We start from the raw sequence: 22,500 nt of genomic DNA, 5'->3' as shown, positions 1-22,500 counted from the left end.
ATTAGAGAAGTGCCTACGTTTATAACTACAACACGATGTAAAAATTAATCCAAGAAATGTCATCTAATAAAGTGGTGTCAGGGAATCCTGAGAATCCAGCCTTAATGGCATAGATAACATTTAAACGACACTTAAAAGAGGACCTCACTTCTGAACAACAGAAGGGAAGCAGTGGGAGAAGGAAAGGTGACATCTTTCTTCGGATCTATGGAAAAGCTGCTGGGGCCAAGATAAGCCAGTGGAAACTTAAAATAAGTGCAGGAAGTTTGACCCACTCACATGTCCGTTCTCCACTGCAGTGTCTCCACTGCGGGGTCTCCTGCCAGGCCACAGCCTGCCCCACCCCCGCCTCACGTCCCTACTTTTGCGAAGGTGGCCAGGTTCTGAAATCAGACGCCTTCACCCCGTTGTGTACTTTCCTCCGTGTACTTTCCCTTCCTCCCCTTTACCCTTCAAGGCCCGATGATCTGTTCTCAGGAAATGACTCATACTCAGGTTTAAGTTATCAATATTGACACAGCATGTGATAGCAAAGGAGATCATGCACTTTAATAACAGATAAACAGCCTTTATCCAAATAAAGAACGTGATATGTCAGACTGCAACGTGTTTGGAGGAGCAGGAACCCTTGTGGCTGGGAGGGGGGAGGGGTCCCTCCCGGGAGGGGTCCCTCCCCCAGGAACACCCCGCCTAGATGACCTTCTACTCCCGTTTCTTATGTGTTTATTTGGGGGTCTTCCTCTCAAAGAGAAGCTCTTTGAGGGCAGCTTTGTCCGTCCTATTTACCTCTAAGTCCAGTGCCCGGGACAGCACCTGGCCTGGAGTGAGTACTCGGAAAGCACTTATTTCCTGTGGGTTTAGTGAATGCCATCTCTTCTTAGTGCCCTGCACCACAGATCGGATAAACTGAGGAAGAGAAGGGGAGACAAGAAAACCTGGAATTTAAAAAATATATATATATATATTTTTTTCACATGAGTGTCATGTTCATTGTTGGGAAAAAAAAGGTTTAAAAATTTAAAACAGATAAAAAAATAAGAAAAATCTCTCCCCAATCATTGTTAACATAGTACTGTAAACCCATGCATATTTTTATCTATTTTACCTCATATATATATATGTATTATATATATATATATATATATACACACTTTAAAAGAAACACACTGTCCTCAATATTTTAACTTGCTCTTTAAAATACAATGAATCACAAACATCTTATCATGTAATGACATATTTTATAACCTTTTAAATGATTGTCTAATAGTCAAGCACCTAGATGTAACAGGAGGCCCTGTTCTACCAATCCCCTATTGCTAGACATTAGGTTGTTCTCAACTTTTCATTATTATTTATATAAAAACACAGCTAAGAACATCTTTACTGCTAAATCTTTGTGCTTATTTCCTTGTACACATAGAAATTTTACTTCATTAAACACTGGCCATATTTACTGAATGTACTCTCTGTGCTGGGGTTCTTACATTATTCATTTAATTCTCCCTCAAACCCTATTATTTACAGATGAAGAAACTGATGTTGAAGACACTGAGTAAATTGCCCAGGATTACTATTAGTCATGTCTTTAATGTTTTTGATTCATATTGCCAAATTGTCTTGTGGAAACACACTTTGAAAGGCTTCAGGGAATAACTAGGAACCTGCTGCTTCAGGTAAACCCTCTATTAAGAGAGAGATTACATAATCTCCTTCACAGAACTCTTCCCAAGTTTTACTGACCTGTTACTATTTGTTTTTCCCTTAGGTTTATCCAGAACCTGTCTGATAGTTTAATCACCCTGTCCTACCAGGCAGGGAGGTACCTTTTGACTCGCCCTCTGATCAGGCTGCATTCCAGAGAAGCAGTACAGTCCTGAGCCCAGAGTCCTAAAATGCATCTGTGAGCCCTTGTTTCCTCTCCTTCCTTGGAGTGGGGTCCTCAGGCACCTCAGTTACCTTATCCAAGACTTGGTTCCATGTAAGGTGGGAAAAATAGTATCAACCCAACTTACCTCCCAGGGTTGTGATGATAGGCTGAGAAAATGAAATCAGAAGAGCTTCGCATGCAGGAAAGAACAATGGGGATGCATGTGCTACCATTATCAACAGCATCATCTTTATCATGACCTTGAAATCTACTACCTTGCTCTTTATTCAGACCTTTGCCTGAATAATATATCAGTGCTTTTAGTAAGTTAAAGCAACCAAAGCGAAAGAAAATTTTTTAAAAATGGAGGTCAGAAAACAATGTACTATGGTATTGGGGGACCCTTGAGGGAACATCATGTAGAGGGGAATAATTGATTAAAGTTTTGAACAGGCTGAAGGAAACTGAATCATAGGTTCTAGTGCCTGCACTCAGAGGAGGGTGCGTTAGAGAAAGTGTGCACAGTGAAACGTCACCAGACCTGAATATACTGCCGGGCTTCACCACTAACTAGTTTCACATCTCATTTTTCTGATCTTTAGCATGAATGACTTAAATTATACACCTGTGCTACAGGTTGAGTTTGTTCTCCAGGGTTCCTGTCTCCACGGCAACAAATAATTGAAAGATAGAGACACGATAGCGAAGCAGAGCAAAAGTTTTATTTGAACGCACTCCAAGGGAAGAGAGGGCCAGAGTCAAGGTAGACAAAGGCCCCAAACTTTTAAGGAAGAGTCTACTTTTTGTGACCTAGCCAGGAGGCACATCTTTGATTGACAGGGTGAATCATTTGATTGACAGCTCTAGTTATACACCCATTCCTCTTGGGAATTGTTTTTCCCAAAAATACACATGGAAAAGCCCATGGCAGGGAGCAAAACTGCAATTTTATTTTAATGAGATTATGATGAAGTGTGTTTTGAGCGGTTCTTAGTCTTGTTCAATGGAACCACGTTGGGATCAGGTTGGGACCAGTTTAGCCTGGTTCCAATCGCCAAAGAAGTTATCTCCCTGCAAAGTCTTTATTGTCTTATATGCAACCCCATACCTGGGCAGAGTTTGGGCAGTTTTTTCCTTGAACCTTGTCTCCCCCTTCCCTGGCTGTTCATGTCTACCTAACAGTTGGACCCTTCTAGTTCTGAATTCTACAAGTATCAGAAGTGTTTCCCATCAAATTCCTTTGTCCTCAGGACTTTGAATGTTTTTTGTCTTCTTTCCAAGACTCTAGACTTCAAGAACATTGAAATCTCACCCTGCAGGGACAGAAGAGCAAATTTATAACACCCGGTATTTTTATTGAAAATGTGGCCCAAAACAATTTTGTCTTCCTGGCCACCACAACACAGCACAAAATAAAGGCTTTACAGGAGATCCCATTCATATTGCCAGGAAGTTCTAGTGGGCCTGAGAAAATCCACTGTACAGAGAAGAATATATTTCAAATTTAATTTCTGCTTGCTCATCAGTCATTCCTAAAGGAAAGAAAAAGAGGTTAATCTAATACAGCCTTGAAACAAAACAGATTAAAGTTAGCTTCTTAGGAAGAATTCTGAGGGCGGCACAAAGAAAAAGGAAAATGGACCATTGATATTAAGCTTGACATGTCAGAAAGAAATTTGAATGATTTCTAAATGAGACAATTCTCTTCCATAATTTCCTAAAGATGCACTCCCCACCCCTCTCCCCAAGGATGGATCTGAAACTAACAGCTTTCCCTCCCCCTTATTTAAATCAGAGCTCTGAATATCATTTCACTACCAAAGTATTCTTACATTATTACTTGACTTTTAGAAGGCAAAATGGGATATTTCTATGAATGGTTTGAGACTGTAAAATGCAAATGACTGCCTAATTTAAAAAGCTGCTATTGAGGGGGTGGGGGTATGGGAGTGGAGCCCAGAGAAAAGGGCCCTGAGGTTCAATCACTAATTTTCCCTTTCTGTAGGAGCGAAAAAAGCTGTGTGGAGCACGTATCTCAGATTATTTGCAGAGAAAACTGGGACCTATTCTCTTAAAACCCATGTCAGATTGAAAAGCTTTGCCTTAAATTGTTTAGACCTGAAGTTGGGCAATGACTCCTATGAGGAAATCCAATTCCTGGAACTAAATAGATGAAAAAAAAAGTTAATTGATGGTGGTTATGTCTCTTGTAAGTCGTATTTTGGAAAGAAATTTATTGGAAATAATGGGAACATAATGAAAGTTAATGAAGTGGATCGTCTTGGTTAACAAAGGCTGACCTGGGTTTTACAGTTACCCAAAAGGTATCTGTTGTGGGAAAATACCCAGGAAGTGACTGAGCCAAGCCAGTCATTATTGGAGGCATGTAGAGGAAAAGTCAAGATTAACTGTGAGTCTCCTCTTCTTGGAATACTCTGGAAAGGGGTAGCAAGGGTGCAGGGACCACGCCAGCCCCACGTGGCTTCACGTTGCATGGACAGAGAGAAGCAAGCACTGCAGGTAGGAAGAACCAAGTGGGACCAAGAAACTGAGGGGAAGGGCCAGAGAGGCATAGAAAGGGTGGTGGCATCAGTTGTGACAGGACTGAGCAAGATGGTCCTTGCTGCCTCCTCCACAAGGGGAGTACACACACCTCTGAATAAAACACCTTCCCATGTAGCCTGCCCGGAAATCCCTACATACTTCCCTAACAGTAAAAAGGCAGCCCCCTGTGGAAAAGCAAAGAAGTTGTTCTTGGGAATATTGGAATAAATTAAACCTCCATTACTCATTCATGTCTTGGAAAACTTTTATTTACCAGAAGTTAGCCCTTTTGTAGGAATTCTGATGAAACAAATAGTTATTTCCATATTAACAGTGGAGAGAATGAGATAAGGATATGATTGCAGTTTCATTCATGACTGTAACAGCAAGTGTTTATTTTGCTCCTACTCTCTGCAAAGTCCTATACTTGAAGTAGAGGCCTTAGTAGAGGCTTAAGACAACATCCATGCCCTTAGGGTCCTACAGTCTAGTTCAGGATCCAACTAAGACCTGAACTGTAGGAGAGGTAACAAGTAATAGAAAGCATGATGCAAATGCCAAATGAAAGGTAGAGTCAATGCTAAGAGCCACAAGTCAGAGGACAGAGAAGACGTTTGAGGAGGTTCAAAGCTATACCAAGAGCAGGGCCTGAGTCGAATATTGCAAACAGAATGATATAAAAGGGGAGGGTGGGAGTGGGAACAAGGAGGGATTCAGAAGGTGATCAGCTAGAGGATTAGGATGTACAACACAGAAAACAAAACTTGGAACAAGGAGAAGAGTTCCCAAAGGATTCATAGCTGGGAACCAGACTTGCGCAAGTCCAACCACCACACACCTAGCAAGGCAGTTTGGCATAGCAAAAAGAGCGAGCTTGCAGTCAGAACCTTGAATCAGATGAATAGCTGCCTTGGTGTCCTCATTTTTAAGATCTTCACACAAGTTCAGTCCCTTCCCTTGACCTCCAGATCCTTATACACATACACACCCCTCCCCAATAAGCTAGATAAAGAAAGGACTTCACCATATGTCCTTGTTTAACTTGATTCATAAATCTAAACTGTCTTTAGTAGAGGGGACTAGTGGAAATGTAAAAGGACTCTGAATGTATAAAGGTAGAACATCTTTTAGGTTGGTTCCTTGAGGAGAAACCACTCATGGGAGTAATTCAGGAAACAGGCATTTTCTATTTTCTGGAATGAAGGGCATTCTCTATTGTTGAAATTAGCATTCTGCAAATAAGAATATTGTTAAATTTAGTTTTGTGTAGCTGACCCCCAAGAGCCTATTTAGTCTCAAATTGCCATCAGCTTTGATTATTACTGGGATGTGAGTGACAATAACTCCTCCTCCAAGTCTCACAGCAATTTTCCTCATTCTTGATCATCATTACTCAAAAAGAGTGATGCTTTTTAAGAGGCATTCTCCCCATACATCAACTCTGTATTCTTATTTGTCTCCAAGGACAGATCCTGAAGTCCAGATGAAAGGCAAAGAGTGATGGAAGAAGCAGATTCCATGATGAAAGTCAAATGTGTGGCTACATACCCATCTTAAATGTATTAAGCACTGTACTTGGGTTTTGTGTCTCACAGACAGTTATCTGTGCATAAGAACTAGTCTCTGCTCCCAGAGCTTTTTGGCAAACATCTTCTCCCTCCTTTTATTACCATTTGGCTGCTCTGGAAAAGATGGGTGTCAATATAAACTGAAATACATGATCTTCAGGTACTAGCATATACATTTAGAATATGCAATAAGGATTCATTACAGAAGGCTTCTTGTCATAAAGGCTTAGGAATATATCTCAAAAATTTGTCCCTCTTAGAACTCTTCCTGAACTTTGAATACACTGCTATAAGATTCACTAGCTCAAATCTGGTCAAATGCCCAATTTTTTAAATCATTTTAATAAGGTTACTAACACACATATTTTCCTCTGTTGTTCTTTTAAATAAAAACAGTTTTAAATTTAACTGGTGTGTTAGGAAAAAATGTAGAAAACTCTGAAATGGACAAAAGAAATTACTGGATGTTTTTTCAGTGGAATATTACACACTACCTAGTGGAGCTTTCAGCGTTATCTGATTCTATAGGATCTGTGCCTTTAATTGTCTTTGAGCCACTTTACAACTGTAAAAATTATAGAAATCTGATAGTAATGCAAATGAATTTTGCCATTGAAATGTAAATGAATTACAACCCATGGAAATTCCATTGATTTCTCCTAATAGGAGGTGCCAGTTTTGCATTTGTTAGGAAATTCACTGCAGTGTCACTTATTGCCTATTTACCTGTCTGTTCTATAGATTCTCCTTTCAATCTGTTGTAACATTTTACTGGTTTCATTAACTGATGGCTAAAATAAAAACTTTCATATGTGTTCACTTTATATTTGTATCAGAGTCATAATTTTACCATTTGGAAAATATTCCTTCAACATTGGAAAAGTATAATAAGAATGGATAACTAATCTGACTTAAAAAGAAAAAAGAATTTAGAGCAAGACTTTTCTAATACATAGGAGTAGATAAATATACTGATGATAATTCCTACCAAGCCCTCCTAAAGAATTGCAAACCCCACTGAACTCTATTTATAAGTGGTCATTTCCCTCAGAAAATCTACCAATTCAATTTTTTCCTAAAGAAATTTCACTTGGGCCATCCTTCCTCCTCTTCTGCTGAGAATTATTCGCTCCACTGTAGTCCTGGGACTTTCTCTTCCAGCTCAATAGTTCTAATCCTATGTTTTTCTTTTTCTTTGTTCAGTCACTTGTTTCTGAGTTGCACATCCTACAGTATCATTTGAGAAACAATTCACAAGGAATAAATTTTTTAAGACATTGCCAGTCTTGAAATACATCGTTATTGTACTCTTAGCCCTGTTTTAATAGTTTGGCTGGGTATAGAACTCAACTCCCCCTCCACACACATAATAACAATTTCCTTTGAATTGTGAATATGCTTCCTCATTGTCTTGTTTGCTTCCCTTTTTCATCCTGAAAAGACAAATACTCTTTCTTGTCTCCTTCCTCTGGGAATGATTTCATTTTCCTCCTGGAAACTTTTTGGATTTTTCTCTTTACTCCCAGATTATGGATATTTCATGATGAAACACATTGGTATTAGTCTTTTTTCTTTTATCTACTGGGTCCATAGTAGATTTTATCAGAAAACTCAAATTGTTCTACTGTAAGATGTTTACCTGTATTATTTTAATCTCCCTCCTCTCAGTTTTTCTGGTTTCTATTTCTGAAATTCTTTTTTTTTTTTTTTTCTGAAACAGTATTTTATTAAACAGCAAAGCAAACTTGCAATACAATCTTAAATGTTTATGAGTTAGGTCACAAAAGGGACACAATATTTTGCAGTATTATTATTATATATTCATATAGCTAAAGTCATTCATTGAATCTTACACCAATAAAACATGATTAGTCCATGATTAAAAGTAGCCTAAATCTACATTAGTGGATCTTTTTGGCATTACTTCTGATACTAAGTTTCTTACCAAATGGAACCTACAAACTAAAATTTTTTAAATTGTTAAAGAATGATTAAAACTCTGCAAAGTAGGTGGATTTACAGAAAATTCTGAGAGAAGTAGCAAGATAAAATACTGAGGAAGTATCAATTAGACTACATGTAAAACTCTCCTATTTTATTCAGGATTCAATACTAATACACTCAAGGGATTTTGCAAAAGTTGATCTGCTGGGTATTACAAATATGTCTTGAGACCAAACTCTGTAATCTAGATATGGTTTATATAAAGTTAACCAAACTTCACCCACTTTCACACATATTCTTCAAAAGATCTAATTTGTGCTAAAAATAACACGGATCTGGAGTAAAAACATTTGGAATTGGTCATTGCTGTATATGAAGTACTTTTTCCATCCTATTTCTATTTTTCCTTAAAATTTTCTGTTTCACACACACACACAACCAGAGCTTTTCAGATACCAAATGGCTTATTTTGTGCAAAAAGGTTTTTAACAAATCTTCTCAATTTCATAATTCAGTTTCAAAGAAAAAAAATTAATTTTTATATCCTCTGTTTTCAGTTGATTGAAGAGAAACTAACAATCCTATCTTACAACTAAATACAAATAAGCCCTAACTGAGAAAGTATTTCAGTTAAGTTTCAACAACTACGGTTCAGTTGACTCTCATAGATGATTAACTACTGAAATTACTTTTATAATGTGAAACAATTATTTTCCTTAGGAGAAGGGAAATGGGAAGGAAGAAACAAACGGAGAAGAGGCACAAAATGGTGGACAGGGTACATAAAGCTGTGCATTCAGTACATGATTTTGGTCACTTTTTCACAACATGGTGATTATTTTCTTGTATCTCTTAGTATGCCTATAATAAATGACAGTGTTAAACTTATAATTCAAAGGAAATTCAGTAAAACATTCATTTTCAAGTTTCATAAATATATGCATTTCTAATTATAAAGACTCTACAATACATTTGCACATTTTCATGGACTAACATAATACACAAACTCATGGAAGTTTTCTGTTATGCTCTAATTTTGTCTAATCTGACATAATCTTCATAAACACTCAATGAAGCCACAAACAAAAGTACTCTAACTTTTGGAACCTATCCAAATTTTAAAGAAAAAAGCAGCAGTAATTCCATTAAACAAGGGTTATCAATCCCTTACTTTCTTTTGCTTTTTGCGTCAGTTGTTTGAAAAACACTAGAAGCTGACATGAGGTTTTCTATATACTGTCCAAGAACTTGGTTTTCTGATTTTAGCTTTAGATTTTCTTCCTTAACTGCATCTACTCTTGCAGAGAGATCTTCAAGTGTGTGTTGGAGTTCCAACACTTGGTTAATAAGTCGTGTTTTTTCCTCCAGTTCCACCTGATTTTCAGCATCAACTGCATCCATGTCAGCATTCATCATCTTAGGTAACAAACTTTTGGGCCTTGGATACAAAATCCTTGATGAATGTTATGCAGTCCCTGAGGCCGGGAGTGGGAGGGAATGGGAGAACGCCTAGGACCGGTCACCCGGACTTGGAATTCTTATATCTAATAAATTGATCTTCTATATTTCTTGCCATTGAAATGCAAATGAATTGTATCCCATGGAAATTCCATTGATTTCTTCCCAATGGGATGGGAGGTGCCATTATTTCTCTCTACTTTTCAGGTGTTTTTTTTTTTTTTTTTTGTCTCTCTGTTCTATATCCAAGATTTCTCCAACTGTATCTTCCCAACTTCATTTTCCTTTTCTTCTATTTTAAGTCCCTAAGAATTCCTTCTTGTCTTTACTGCTCCTTCACTAGGATGTTGGTCTCGATGCAGTAACTTCTCTTGACTTTTTGAAGGTTTTAATCATAGATTTCTCCTATTCCCTGAATTATCTCTTTCCAAAAATAGTCTCCTCAACCCAGGCATTCAGCTGAGCTCTGCCTGGATCCCCCACTCTCTACTACAGCCTGGAAACTCTCTCAAAGCAGAAAGCTGGAGCAATCGTAGGATTTATACTACTTGATTTCTGTCTTCCAGGAATCCTTGTCTTTCACTGCCTGATGTTCATTGTTTCAAAAATTGTTGTTTCATACATTTCATCAGTTAGGAAGATAAATTCAGTCCCTCTTATTTCATTTTAGGAAGCAATAGATGTTCCGTGTGTGTGTGTGTCCTTATTACTTTTGTAAAAATATACATTTTTGAGAACTTTTAAGAGTTTTCATTGTTTTAAGAGTTTTTCAATTTATTTTCTTAGTTTTCTTGCTATATTCAATCTCTAATTCATATTTTTCTCTAACTGTAATAGACTATATTTGTAACAAAAAATGTCTCCAAATAGTGAGAGTGGGAACCCTTGTCTTTTAAAGTTTCTACTGTTTTCACCCTAAGCCAATGCTGACTCAGGGTTTTAAATACTTTTTATTATTGTTTGGTGAAAATAGTGTCCATCTATTTTTATTATTGTTTTCCTGTATGTTTATATTTGTCTGTGTTTTTAAATCAGAACTAACATTGAACTCAATTAAATGGTTTTGGCCATTGATTGAGTATACACTTTTTCTTTGATCTGTACTAGCATAGGGCATTTATCATAACATATGTCAAGGACTGAGCCATCCTTAGTTTTCAAAAAGGAATTTCACTTGCTGTATTTTAAAGTTTTGCTAAATTATATATTTTTAATACTTAGTTTAGGATTTGTCATCCTTATTCTCCAGTGAGACTGGATGCTAGGTTTCCCTTTTAGTGCTACCTTTGTAAAATGTTGGTACAATGTTACTTTGGGTTTCTAAAAATAATTTGGAAGCTTTGTATATTTCTCAATGCTCTGGAACAGTTTAAATAGCCCTGGAATTATCTGTTACTTAAAAATTTTAAAGAATTCCCCCATGTAGCAATCCAGGCCTGACATTTTCAGCAAGGGGAAAGCAGGTGTAGGAGTCATGGAGGTGGGTGGATGGATCTTTAATAATCTTTTCAATTTCTTTTGCAGCTGTTGTTCTGTTTCCTGTCTTTATATCTTCTGAGGTTAATTTTGTTACTTAGAAAATTATCCTTTCATCCAAGTCTCCAAGTACATTTACACATTGTCTTGTAAGATGCTGTTTAATAATGCTTTAAATATCTTTAGAATGTGGGTTATTTCTAATTTCTCATTTATAATTATATACATGATTGGTGATTATTTTTTCTTTTGCATTCTTGATTAAACCAGGTTAGCATATACTTAAGGGACAATGGGCTCTGAGGCAAAAATGCCTGGTTTCAAATCCTATTTCAATTACCATTTGTCTTTAGTGTCTTCATGTATAAATGAGTATATCCATTAGGACAGATTAAATTATGCCATGGAAACAAGTAACAGGACAACTCAAAGATTTGCAGCTCCATCACACTGTATGTTCATTGCAGGTCAGCTTCATCTTGCTCTATGTTGAAGTTCTCCCAGGAGCAGCCCCCTTTTTGAATATTGCCTGACTCTTAGCAGAGAGGAAAAAGAAAAGGACACAGCAGATCATATGCAAGCTCTTGAAGTTCTGTTCAGAAGGGATACACATCACTTCTCAGATTTCACTGGCCAAGGCAAGATATGGCTAAGCCTATATCGGTGAAGCAGACAAATGTAATCCTCCCCAAAGAGAGAGTAAATATCTTAAGGGATTATACAGTCCACCAGAGTAGACGAGATTATAAAATATGTGAGAATAAATCCCCATAACTTCCTATGCATAGTGTCTACCCAGAGTAAAGACTTACTAAATTATTCCATCCCACAACTATTACAGAGCTCCTGCTATATGCTTCGCACTATGCTTGGCAACAGGGATAGCCTGTAACTGCCAGGGTTCTTAGTGATGACCCCATTCTAGCCAGTTTCATCAGAAAAACAATTAATGCATATCAGCTATCTCCCAAAATCTGCAGGAGGAACAGAAAATCTGATTCAGAGGCCACTGACCCATGAAAATTCCCAATGAAACCACATGCCAACTCCAAGAAAAGCATCAACACAACAGATTGTCCCAATGTTGCTGAACATCAGCTGCCAGAACCTTCATCACTACTGTCCTCTAAAAGTTTGATGCCATCACCACCCTCCTGACCAACAGATGGATCCCTCAGGGAACCTGCTTCTTCACATAGTCACTTCTCAACCAGTCTCACACAGGCTAGTATGACAGAGCCTGGGCAACTTTAGAGCGCATAGGCAAGGGAGTTCTGGTTCTTTCTTGAAGACTCAGGACTAAGAATGAAGAACACTGCACACATTTAAGAAGGCAGTTCAAAATACTAGGGGAGCACAATTCAAGAAACACACCTACACAGGTGTAAGGAAAAAAGTAGATGTGCACTTCATCCTTCTGGAGCTTTGGAGTTGAGTAGAGGTACTGATAGGAATCCAGTGTAAATTAGCAGGAGCTGTACACATGTCTATGAAAGCTTCTGATAGACACCCCTCACCAGATGATCAAAGCTTCCTTGAGGAGACACACGGTCACTGAGCTGCCATCTGAAGAGAGAGTAGAATGGGAGTTCAGCAGCCAGAAGACGAGGAAAGAGTCAAGAGAGAGAGGGATTTGTGCAAAGGCCCCCATCAGGACGGAACTAGGAACACCATGAGAACACCATGAGGAGAACACCAAGCAGGTGGGTGGCAATCCTGGGGAGAAACAACACTAGCCAGATGGGCAGGACTATACCTCAGAATCCCCCATGGAGCTCTGAGGGTCTCTAGCTGTGTGGGCTCATCCCACCGGTTCTGATTCAGGTAGTGAAGAGTGAAACAGGAGCAAGTATAATTTTAATCTTTCCCCAGGGGTTCTAATGCATAGTCAGGATTTGGAAGCATCCATCTAGCCTAGCATTCCCCCGTAATATGACTTTTCAAGTGGTATAAATAAGGCAGAAGGGAAAAGGAGTGATCAGTGAGGCAGATCAGCATTTCTCAAACGCCTGCCATTTGCCAAGCACTGTGCATAGGGCTTTACATAAATTCCCTCCGAGGCTGATGTACTAACACAAATGGGAGAATTAATTTCCAGCAAGGTTAAGTTGCTTGCTCAAGGTCATACAGGCAATCAGGAATAGGAACAAGCTTTGAACTCATGCCTCTCTGGTTCCAAGCCCCAGGATCTTCCCGTTACACTCTGTAGCCAACGGCAGGTTGAAGGGACAATGCACTAGGCTGCTGGTTCTCCAAGTGTGGTCCTCCAGCCAGCAGTATCAGCCGGTCCAATGGGAACTTGTTAGAAATGCACATTCTTAGACCCCAACCCAGACCTAATGAATAGGAAACTCCGGGAATGAGGCCCAGTGAGCAGTCTGTGTCTTGTCAAGCCAGCCTGGTGAGTCTGATACACACCAAAATTAACGAACTAGCACACCAAGCCAGTCATTCTCAAGAGTATTTGACGAGGGGCCTCTAAACCTACATTTACTATTTTCCTGGCCCGTGTTCTCCTTCAAATGTGAAAACAGTCTTAGAAGCATTTCTTAGGAAGCCCTCGTGTTGTTTCCATGAATCTGCTGTCAGCCACAGCACGGCAGCTACTGATATGTTCACAGATGTTCTTGCCCTGGTTTAAAAATAGTCTAACAGAACCCTGTCCCAAGGGTCTGCAAGCAACACCATGTGCTTTCTGGGCTCCCTTGGAGCACAGAGAGCACAGGACGACTATAAAGAGACTTCCTGTCCCTTTGCACTTCTAAGAATGTAGAAGAGCAGAGGAGCAACTTTAGAGCTTGGGAGAGGATTCTCACCATTCTTCATAAAGGAAATCCAGCAAGAGGGGCCCCTCACCCGGCACAGTTACCCCAGGAAAGCACGAATCAGTCACCTGCTCGCACATTTTTTAGTGTTAGCAGCTGAAACCTTGTTTGAAAGAGCATGGTGGCAGCGTATAGGTCAAGGAAATCAGGGAAGAGAGATGCGGTCCGTGGGGGGCCTGGCAGGACAGGAGCCGGTGATGCCAGTCAGCCTGTCTGGGTCTGCCTGACGGAGAGGCTTGGGGGCTTATCCTGTACCCATGAGATGCTGCCTTATTCACACCGACCAGTAAAGCTTCTTCCCCTCTATCCCCTTCCCCTGCTTTGGCCATTACCCACCTGCTAGGGCTCCAAACAAATCCAAGCTTTCCTCCAAGTGTCCAACTCAGGAACAGTGACCCAGTTCACTGTCCCCTGGGAGAGCCTGGCATCTGGGAATTGCAGTGTTGGGTCACACTGCCTCTTTGTCATTTGTTCGAGACACGTGTCAAATGCCAGCTTGGTGCCAAGACAGAGCCCAGATCTGAGGGTACAGTGGCAACTCTCACCACACAAACTTTACTTTGGCTCCAGATCCACAGGCAGAATTATGCTGACCCCTGAATTTTCAAACAGGGCACGGGGAAGTTCAGAGGGCTGGTAGAGGAAAAAAATGAGGTTAAGTAGGAACCAAAAGCCATCAGTTGCTTCAGTCAGCAATTATAAGAGAAAAAGGAAAACTCACTTGGTCATGTCCACGGGAATTGTGCTTTTTTCTCTGCTCACTGCAAAGGCAGGCCAGCTTGTGAAACCTCTTCATACGCAGCAAAAAGGGTGAGAAGAAAAGTTGATTTGCTTTTCCTGTAAGCAGGTACCACAGGTAGACGTCAGGTGTTTCTCTTTCTTTTTGTGGAGAAAAGTTTTTGACCAGCTGCTCATTACAGGGGAAGGGCCTGCATTCTAAGTGAGTATTTTTGTCTGACAAGACTGACATACCAATGCACCATTTATGAATTATACTGCAGTGTTCACAAAAAGAATGGGAGGAGGGGCTAGGCTGATGATAAAATCAAGCTGAATTATTTAATGGACTTAATCGGAAGGCTGCCTCTGCTTGCCCTGAAAAGCTAGCTCACCAGACTCTCACCAGAGATTAACATTGAGGTTAACGAATACCATCAACACGAGTCAAATTCAACTTCCCCTATCAGTGGGCTCCAGAAACGCTGCCCCATGTTTAGTGGTTTCCCCAGCCCACAGCCGTGACCAGGGCCCCTTCATCCTCCTGCTGTGCCCTCCTCAATGACAAATGGAAGACCTTGCTCTCAAATAAACATAAACCTAAGACATACACATATGTAGTCAATTTGTTGGAGGTTTTCCTGTCTCCTAGCATTTTTTAACATCCTTTATGGTTGGAGAATTCCTCCCTATAGACACCGGACATTCTTTCCTAGGCTTCTCTGCAGCGAGGGCCTGGCCTGACTTAGTGCTGCCGTCAGAATAGCTTGCTTCAGACTGTGCGTTGGAAGCCAATGACATAAAAGAGCAGGTACCAGGCAGATTCCATTCTGGTGAGGATGGTGGCAGTGGTCACAAGGGATTCTAGTGTCCCAGCACTGAGAGAGGGGCCAGTCCTGCAGCCCACAGGCCAGATCCTCTTTCCAGTCTTAAGCATCGCTGACTGTATAAAGTCTCTAGGCCTGATGGAGATTCTCTAGGCTATTCATTCTCCAGTAAGTTATTTCTCAGCCTAACGTGGCCCGAACTGGATTCTGTTGCCTGCAACCAAAAATCCTAACTTGTACCACATGCTCCATCTCATTCAGTCCCTTGAACAACCCTGTAGAGCAGGGTTAACCTCATTTCACAGAGCATCTTAGCAGTCACGTAAGTCTACTACATGGCAGGCTGAGAGCATATCTTTCCTTTCCAATTCTGTGGACTTTCAACCACACCACACTACTTTGTAACAGTGAACTTAGAATTACAGTTGCCTTGACTTTTCTGCCACCAGCATTCCATCCCTAATTCATACATCTTTCTTCTTCACTGCTTAATTACTTAGGTCTCATCTCACATTGTGAACTTTCAGTTGCTGGGACCCTATCTATTACCTATGTTATATCACAGCTAGTTTTTTTTCACTTTCCCCTTTTCTTATCATTTTTCTACAACTAAAATCTGATTGAAATGTGAATATCTGTGGAAGGAAGGAGGGGAATATTGTTGCCAGGAAGCCATCTCTATCTCACCTGCTGGTGGGCAGCTGCAGAGCATCGCATCTCCTGTACCCACTGTGGCTTGCTGCCATCTCCCCCCACTGGGATGGTGTTTAGAGACAGGGCCTTTGGGAGGCACTTAGGTTTAGATGGGGTTGAGAGGATGGGGCCTCCATGATGGGATTAGTGTCCTATAATAAGAGGAAGAGAGACCATAGGAGGATACAGCATAAGCCAGGAAGAGGGCCTTTGCCAGCAACTGACTGGCCTTCCCTGCCTCCAGAACTGTGAGAAATAAATGTCTGTTGTTTGAGCCACTCAGCCTATGGTATTTTGTTACAGCAGCCCAAGCGGACTAAGGCAGATGTCATCCTATCATCACCATTACTGATTCCTTCTTCACAGCATCCCTAAAAAGAAGGATAGGAAATAAGCACCTGACATTTCCCTAGCTCCTGCTCTGTGCCAGATGATTTAAGGTTTTACTCAGTTCTCACAACCTTTTAATATCGTCTTTTTTGTTTTGGTTTTACAGATAACAAATTGAGCCAATAACAGAACAAGCAGAGAGTATCTAGCAGAAGTATGACTTGAACCCAGAATTTTTTTATCCCCAAGTTCTTACTATATAGTAAAATTAAATTTAAGACTAAGGCCTGTCTTCTCAGAGGTACACAGCAAAAAAAAAAAAAATGAAGATAAACAAGGATTTTTATCTTTTAAAGTCCAGAGTATTTGTTTTTCATTTGAGGTATTTACAGAAATGTAGATGCTAGTTGCTTCCTCGTAAAACTGGTTTATTTCATTTAATCACTGATAAAAATTATTTCCCTAGCTGACAAACCTAGAGATTTGGTCATAGGCACACCGCATTCATTCTATTATATCTTACATGAGCAGAAAATGGCCTTAAAATATGGAGCAAACTGAAGAAAGTATAATTGTCACACTGTCAGGCCACGGTTGGTGATATAAATTTTTAATGGGCTATAAATGAAAAGCTTGCAACCAGAAAACACAGGGAACGCCAGAGTTCTGCCTTAAAAATTCCCTGAGTCTTATCCCTATTTGCAGAAACCAGGGATTTTAAAAACAACAACGAAATAGTATGCATGGAATCAATTTCAAAAGCCTGGGAAGCAAATAGAAAAGGAAACCCTTCCTTTTTTTTTTTTTTACCCCAAAATTGAGTGTGTTCTGCCAAGATCTCATGATTCTAGGAACATGGAAGATAGTTCTGCTAAATAAACCAAACAAACAAAAACATTAATGGTGACTAACTCCACATCTAGAAAGGGAACAAAGAAATGTTGAACTCCTTGTGAGGAAATTCAAACAGGGAGACTGAGAGAGACTAAGAGAAGTATGACAACTTTGGGATCAATAGTGCTGGTTTTCTCCCTTTCAGCTGTGGCACATTTCTCCACATGATACATACACAGCAAGTTAAAGTGAAAACCACTTCGCCACCATACCTGGAATGAGAGGTATAAACTGTACCCATTAGCTGGGTTACAGGTCAGCTGATTGGCAAATGTGCACCTTCTAAATTCTTAGTACCATGCCAGTTGCTGTAGAAAAATAGAGATGTTTAAACACTGGCCTTTACTCTTAAAGAGCTTATATGCTTTTATGGAAAAAGATGATCACAAATGAAACATGAGTGAGCAAATAAAACGAGAATAAGTCATTACATTTTATAGCATATGCAACAAGAGCTGTAAGGTTTCAGAGAGGAGAGGGGAATTGTTTGAAGGCTGTTGGTAGAGAGCACTGGGCTTATTAGCCTTAACCTGTCCCTGCCCCCAAGGCCAGCTGCAAGCCTGGAGGCCTCCCTGCCCCACTAGCTGGCGCCTTGCTTTGGTATTAAACTAAAGACTTCAGAGATTCATTCCTTACTAGCTTCCAGTTCAAATAAACAGAAATGTATTAATAAACTATCACGTGCAAATATTTCCTGTGTTTTGAGGACACAGCAATCGCTAAGAAACCAGTGTTCTTCAATGACACTATCCTTCCGTCTGTGGATGTGGGCTGCAGCAGAAAGGAGGCATGTGGCCTTGGGCGAGGCAAATCTCTTTGGCCAAGGTAAATGTTGCAAAGGCCTGACAGCTGAGGGTATGAGCACACAGCGCCCCCCGCAGGTGGAGGACTAAAGCCCTTCAGGGCTGACAGGGGATCTAGGCAGTGCCTCACAGCATACACTAGGATGCTCTATATCCCACTTGGATCCACTACTCTAAGTTCTGGAAGCATCTGCTCTAGGATTCTAGGGTGGACTGAGGGGCAAGTGGAGATTCCTGTGAGGGGAACTTGGAAGAGGAGGGTGAGCCCCGGGCACTGATGCTGGTTTCAGGTCAGAACTGATGCTCATCACCTCCTCCTCCTTCAACCATGTAGATGGGAGTCTCCATCTTGTAGAGTACTTCTGGGTCTTGGCTTACTCAGTGGCATCACCTATATTGTCATCCCCAAGGACTCTCACCCCTGGTCATCCTGCCTTTATCAGACTATGGCCGCTGCACTCATTTGTCACTGGACAGGGAGCATCAAGAGGCACCCCAGTGAGTCACTTGGGTGACAAGTTGTTCTCCCTGCCCCCACTGCGTAACAGGAGCCGTGCTTCCTCCTGATGAGCAGGTTAACTCCCCTGGTGGGACTGCGACGTGGGCTTGCACATCACAGCCTCCACCTCCTTGGATCAAGCTCAGGTCTTTGCTCACCCATCAGCTGGTTATTCGGGATTTCCCATATGGTCATAGCTGTGAGCTGTTAGGGATCCTCCATAGGGTCATAGCTGTGAGCTGAGAGGTCTGTTGCAACACTGGTGACCATGCCAAATGCTGGTTCGGAGGATGTGGATCAACAGGAACTCTCATTCATTGCTGGTAGGAATGCAAAATGGTACAGTCACTTGGAAGACATTTTGGCAGTTTCTTACAAAACTAAACACACTCCTACTGTAGGAAGTAGCAATCACCCTTGTTGGTAATTAACAGGGATAAGAGCAAAAAAGAACAGGAAACACTTAGGAGTAGAAGATGAGGTAGTTCCAGGAGGAGGAAATAGACTAAAGGCCTGAGAGTGAAAGGGCCGAGCAGGGGAAGTGTGCAAAGGCCCAAAATGAGGCTGGAAAGACAGAATCACGCAGGGCCTCCAAGGCCATATTAAGGACTTCGGACTTTAGCTCAAGAGCAATGGGAAGACATGGAAGGGTTTTAAGCAGAGTGAGAGGTGAATGCAGCTGCATGAAAAATTAAGGTATTTTAGGAACTTTGAGATTGCAGTAGTAACTCAGCACTGGAATAGATTATCAACAGAGCTCAGGGGAGCATTCTTCCTGAATAAACCAAATTGACTATTAAGTGAGATAAATAACTTCACATGGGATAATTGCAGAAGAGAACTCCAGGAGTTTGCAAAAAAATGTCAGAGTAGGGGAGTTAGGAAAAGCAAAGATATCAGGCTCTTGTTCTTGAGATAGAAGACTTTGAAGTGGGAGAGGAAAGGAAGACATTTTGTTCCTTTTGTCACAAGATGAAAGTCTATTTTGAAGGGATGTAGGAACATTTATGTAGGAACATTTTCCTGTTGCGTCTAGGCTTCCTAACATGCAGGATGGCGAAACAATACTTCAAAAGGGGAGAAATTATTATGACAGCCAGAAGGACCATTCCCCAAACTTCTGCAAAGACTTTTTCAGACATTCCTCGGTCCACATAAATGCATGATTTATTTCCTGAACTCCAACCTGCCCCAATAGGTGGGAAACTTGTGAGGAAGGATGAGAAAGGAGGTGGTCTTAATTTTCTCAAAATCTGAAGGGCATTTTTCTTTTTCCTATACAGCCTCTCCAATCTCAAACTAAATTCTATGTGACTCTTTTTGTTCTATTTCACAATGTCTGCTACATAAGGACAAATAGTTACAATGCTGGTGTGGGGAAACTTATAAAATCATTGAGACCGTGGCCAAAGGTGGGAATTCTGAGTATAATCACAATTGCACTTAATAGTAACATTCATGTCTATTGAGCACACACTGTCATGTCACTGTAAGTGTTGTTTTTTAGAATTCATCACTCTCCAGTTTCCAAAGCAGTAATACACAGTGATCTAGAAGACAGAATAAATCTCTATGGGAAAAAATGACATACAAATCCTCTTTATGACAATTATGTTAAAATCACCAACCTAGGAGATTCTAGGAAAACTGTGGAATAGGAAATACCAGAAACATGACTCCTCACCTAAATAAAAATTGCACTCAAAGAATCTATCTAATGCAACTATTTTGGTACTCTGCAGTCTACTGAAGGCTTGCAACATCCAGAGGAAGACAGGGAAAGGTAAACTATGGTAAATTTCATTCAATTTCAGCTCTTGGCACTATAGTGGCTAACTAACCCCCACCCTCAGCCCCAGAGCAGCTTGCACACAAACTATCGGAGCCCCAAGATGGGCAAAAAGGACTCTTTCCTTCAAATATCAGATCTGTGTTCTGAACACTGATTTCTACTTCTGGTCACAGAGGTAAGGTAAGGCAACAATCACAGAATAGAGAGCCCAGAGATAAACCCTAACATGCATGGTCTCTGAAGTATTAGACATACATTGGAACCACCAGACCTCTGGTTAGGAGAGGTAACAAAACATCCATTTGTGGTTTAGGAACTTTTATATGATGTTTCTGTTGCTTGCAGCCCAAAAGCATTCCTAACCAATGCCACTGGCCAGGATCCACCATCGTGGTAGTGGTGCTGGTGGTAGTCATGATAGTAGTACGGCTGGGCTTGCATGCAAGCCCATCTGGCTCCAAAGTCCCTACCCTTTCTATTATAATATGCTATCTTCCTTATTCCCTAAATAATGAATGATTAATTTCCTTAGATTCCTTCTTTCAAAGGAATTCCAACTCAGTCCAGATCATTTTAAATTTTGCTCTGGGCTTCCTCTTAATCACATTATCATATTTTGTACTACTTACACATTTAATAAATGCCATTTTCATTTTTTTCCTACCTATTAATAATGGTAGATCACAGAATTGTCTCCAAGTCAAAAAAATCATATGCCATTTGATTGTGAGCTTCTACGCTCCCCATCCTTTCCTCTTAGAATGGAGTCACCAACAATCCTCGGAATGGGCTATGCACCCTGCTTGCAGTAATAGTAATTCCTACCACCCACCCTGCTGGAGCTGGCAGTCACCAGGAGGCCTGCATACTCACTTTTTGCTTCACAAACTCAGGCTGAAAACTCTTCCATGTATTCTACTAGCCACCTTAATGGTACCAAATATCTGAGAAATCACATAGCAAATTAAGATGTTTTGCTGCTGATCTGACCTGAATTCCTATTGTACAAATTAGGTGTTATTAACTGCAGCAAGCTTTTAATATCCTATGTCATCTATTTTTCATCCTAAGGGAATTCCAGTACACTGTTGAGGGAAGTGATTGTGATATCCCTTTTAAGGAAACTGGGTAGAGAAGGTCCAGGCTGCCCAGACTGGTATTCCCTCCCATATCAACAGGTGTCTTTGTTCAGAAGTGAAAGGAAAGGAGCGACACATAGCAGCAATTCACCGGAGAGTTCCGCTTTATTAGGGAAAGGTGCTGGGTTATATAGGAAGGGGCATGAGCTGATTGAGGTGTCACTTCTACGGGGCTGGTGGCTGTTGGCTAGGTGCTGGGAGTGGGAGGGGGGAGGGAGGTGATTGGGCTTCAAGTGGCGCCGGCGGGAACTGAGGACCCCCACCCCCACCCCGAAGAGAAGCCGGAAGTTTGCCATCTTACTGGTAGGGACCCTTCAAGAAGCAACATAAATTGACCCTGAAAAATGTAAGCAAAAGAGAAGTTTAATATTAGGCCCTGGATAGCTCACAGGCTAAAAAATAGCACTGAATATTCAGAAGGATGGGAAGGAAAGCAGTTCTGGGCATCCCGGTAACCGGAAGTAATGGACAAACCCTTTGGGGCACTATCTTTGGGATGACAATGCACCAGTGTCACTGATACCAAGCAGACCACATGGAATAGGGAAGGAAAATCTCCCAAAGAAACGTGGGGCTCTTTTAAGAAGAGGGAGGAATACTGAAGTTGCTAATGCACATGTGTGTGTGTGCATGTGTGTGTTGTGAGTGGGGAGAAGACAGTCTGTTGACTAAAACCTTCGATGTTGCAGGCCACGGGGGATTACAGAAGCAGTAGTTGCCTAAATTAAGGCAGCAAGGTGACTGTCCAAGGGTGTCATTTCCCAAGCTTTACCCGCTACTGGCTTTTACCAATCACCTGAAAAACAACTACAAGTTGAAAAGTTTTGTCATTTGGAGAGTGTTGGACTTTATAGAGAAAGGGGGACAGGTTTACAAAAAGTGAAATATGCTTAGAATACTGACTGCAATGTGCTGGAAATCGTCCCCCAAGGAAGTCCCGTGAGCTGTTGCAAGCTTCTGGCACTGACATGCGCAGTTTGGCCAAGCCCAGCCCTGGAGCCCTGAGGGCAGCCTCAGAACCTGCTCCCAGCTCAACTCTGTGACTGCTCTCCAGCAAAATGCCCTTGACTCACGGACTGGTGCCTTGGGGAGATCATCCACTGTAGGTGCGTGTTCTCTCCCTG

General features: G+C 41.0%; 1 long non-coding RNA gene and 1 pseudogene across 1 annotated transcript in view; both read right to left on the bottom strand.

Moving 5' to 3' along the window:
• LOC140846745 (uncharacterized) overlaps positions 1–14,294 on the bottom strand; it is a 34,937-nt gene extending 20,643 nt beyond the window's left edge. Inside the window, exons 1-2 of the long non-coding RNA XR_012126119.1 lie at positions 14,019–14,294; positions 787–906 (exon numbers count right to left, since the gene is read on the bottom strand). This is a non-coding gene — a long non-coding RNA (uncharacterized lncRNA). The remainder of the gene's footprint in view (positions 1–786; positions 907–14,018) is intronic.
• On the bottom strand, positions 7,835–9,386 carry LOC118971617 (short coiled-coil protein pseudogene; annotated as a pseudogene).
• Positions 14,295–22,500: the final 8,206 nt, after the last annotated feature.

This window comes from Manis javanica, chromosome 16 (genome assembly GCF_040802235.1).
Source record: "Manis javanica isolate MJ-LG chromosome 16, MJ_LKY, whole genome shotgun sequence".
Classification (NCBI taxonomy): Eukaryota; Metazoa; Chordata; class Mammalia; order Pholidota; family Manidae; genus Manis; species Manis javanica.
Note: the sequence above shows the minus strand (reverse complement) of the source record. Positions and strands in the feature narration are given on the sequence as shown.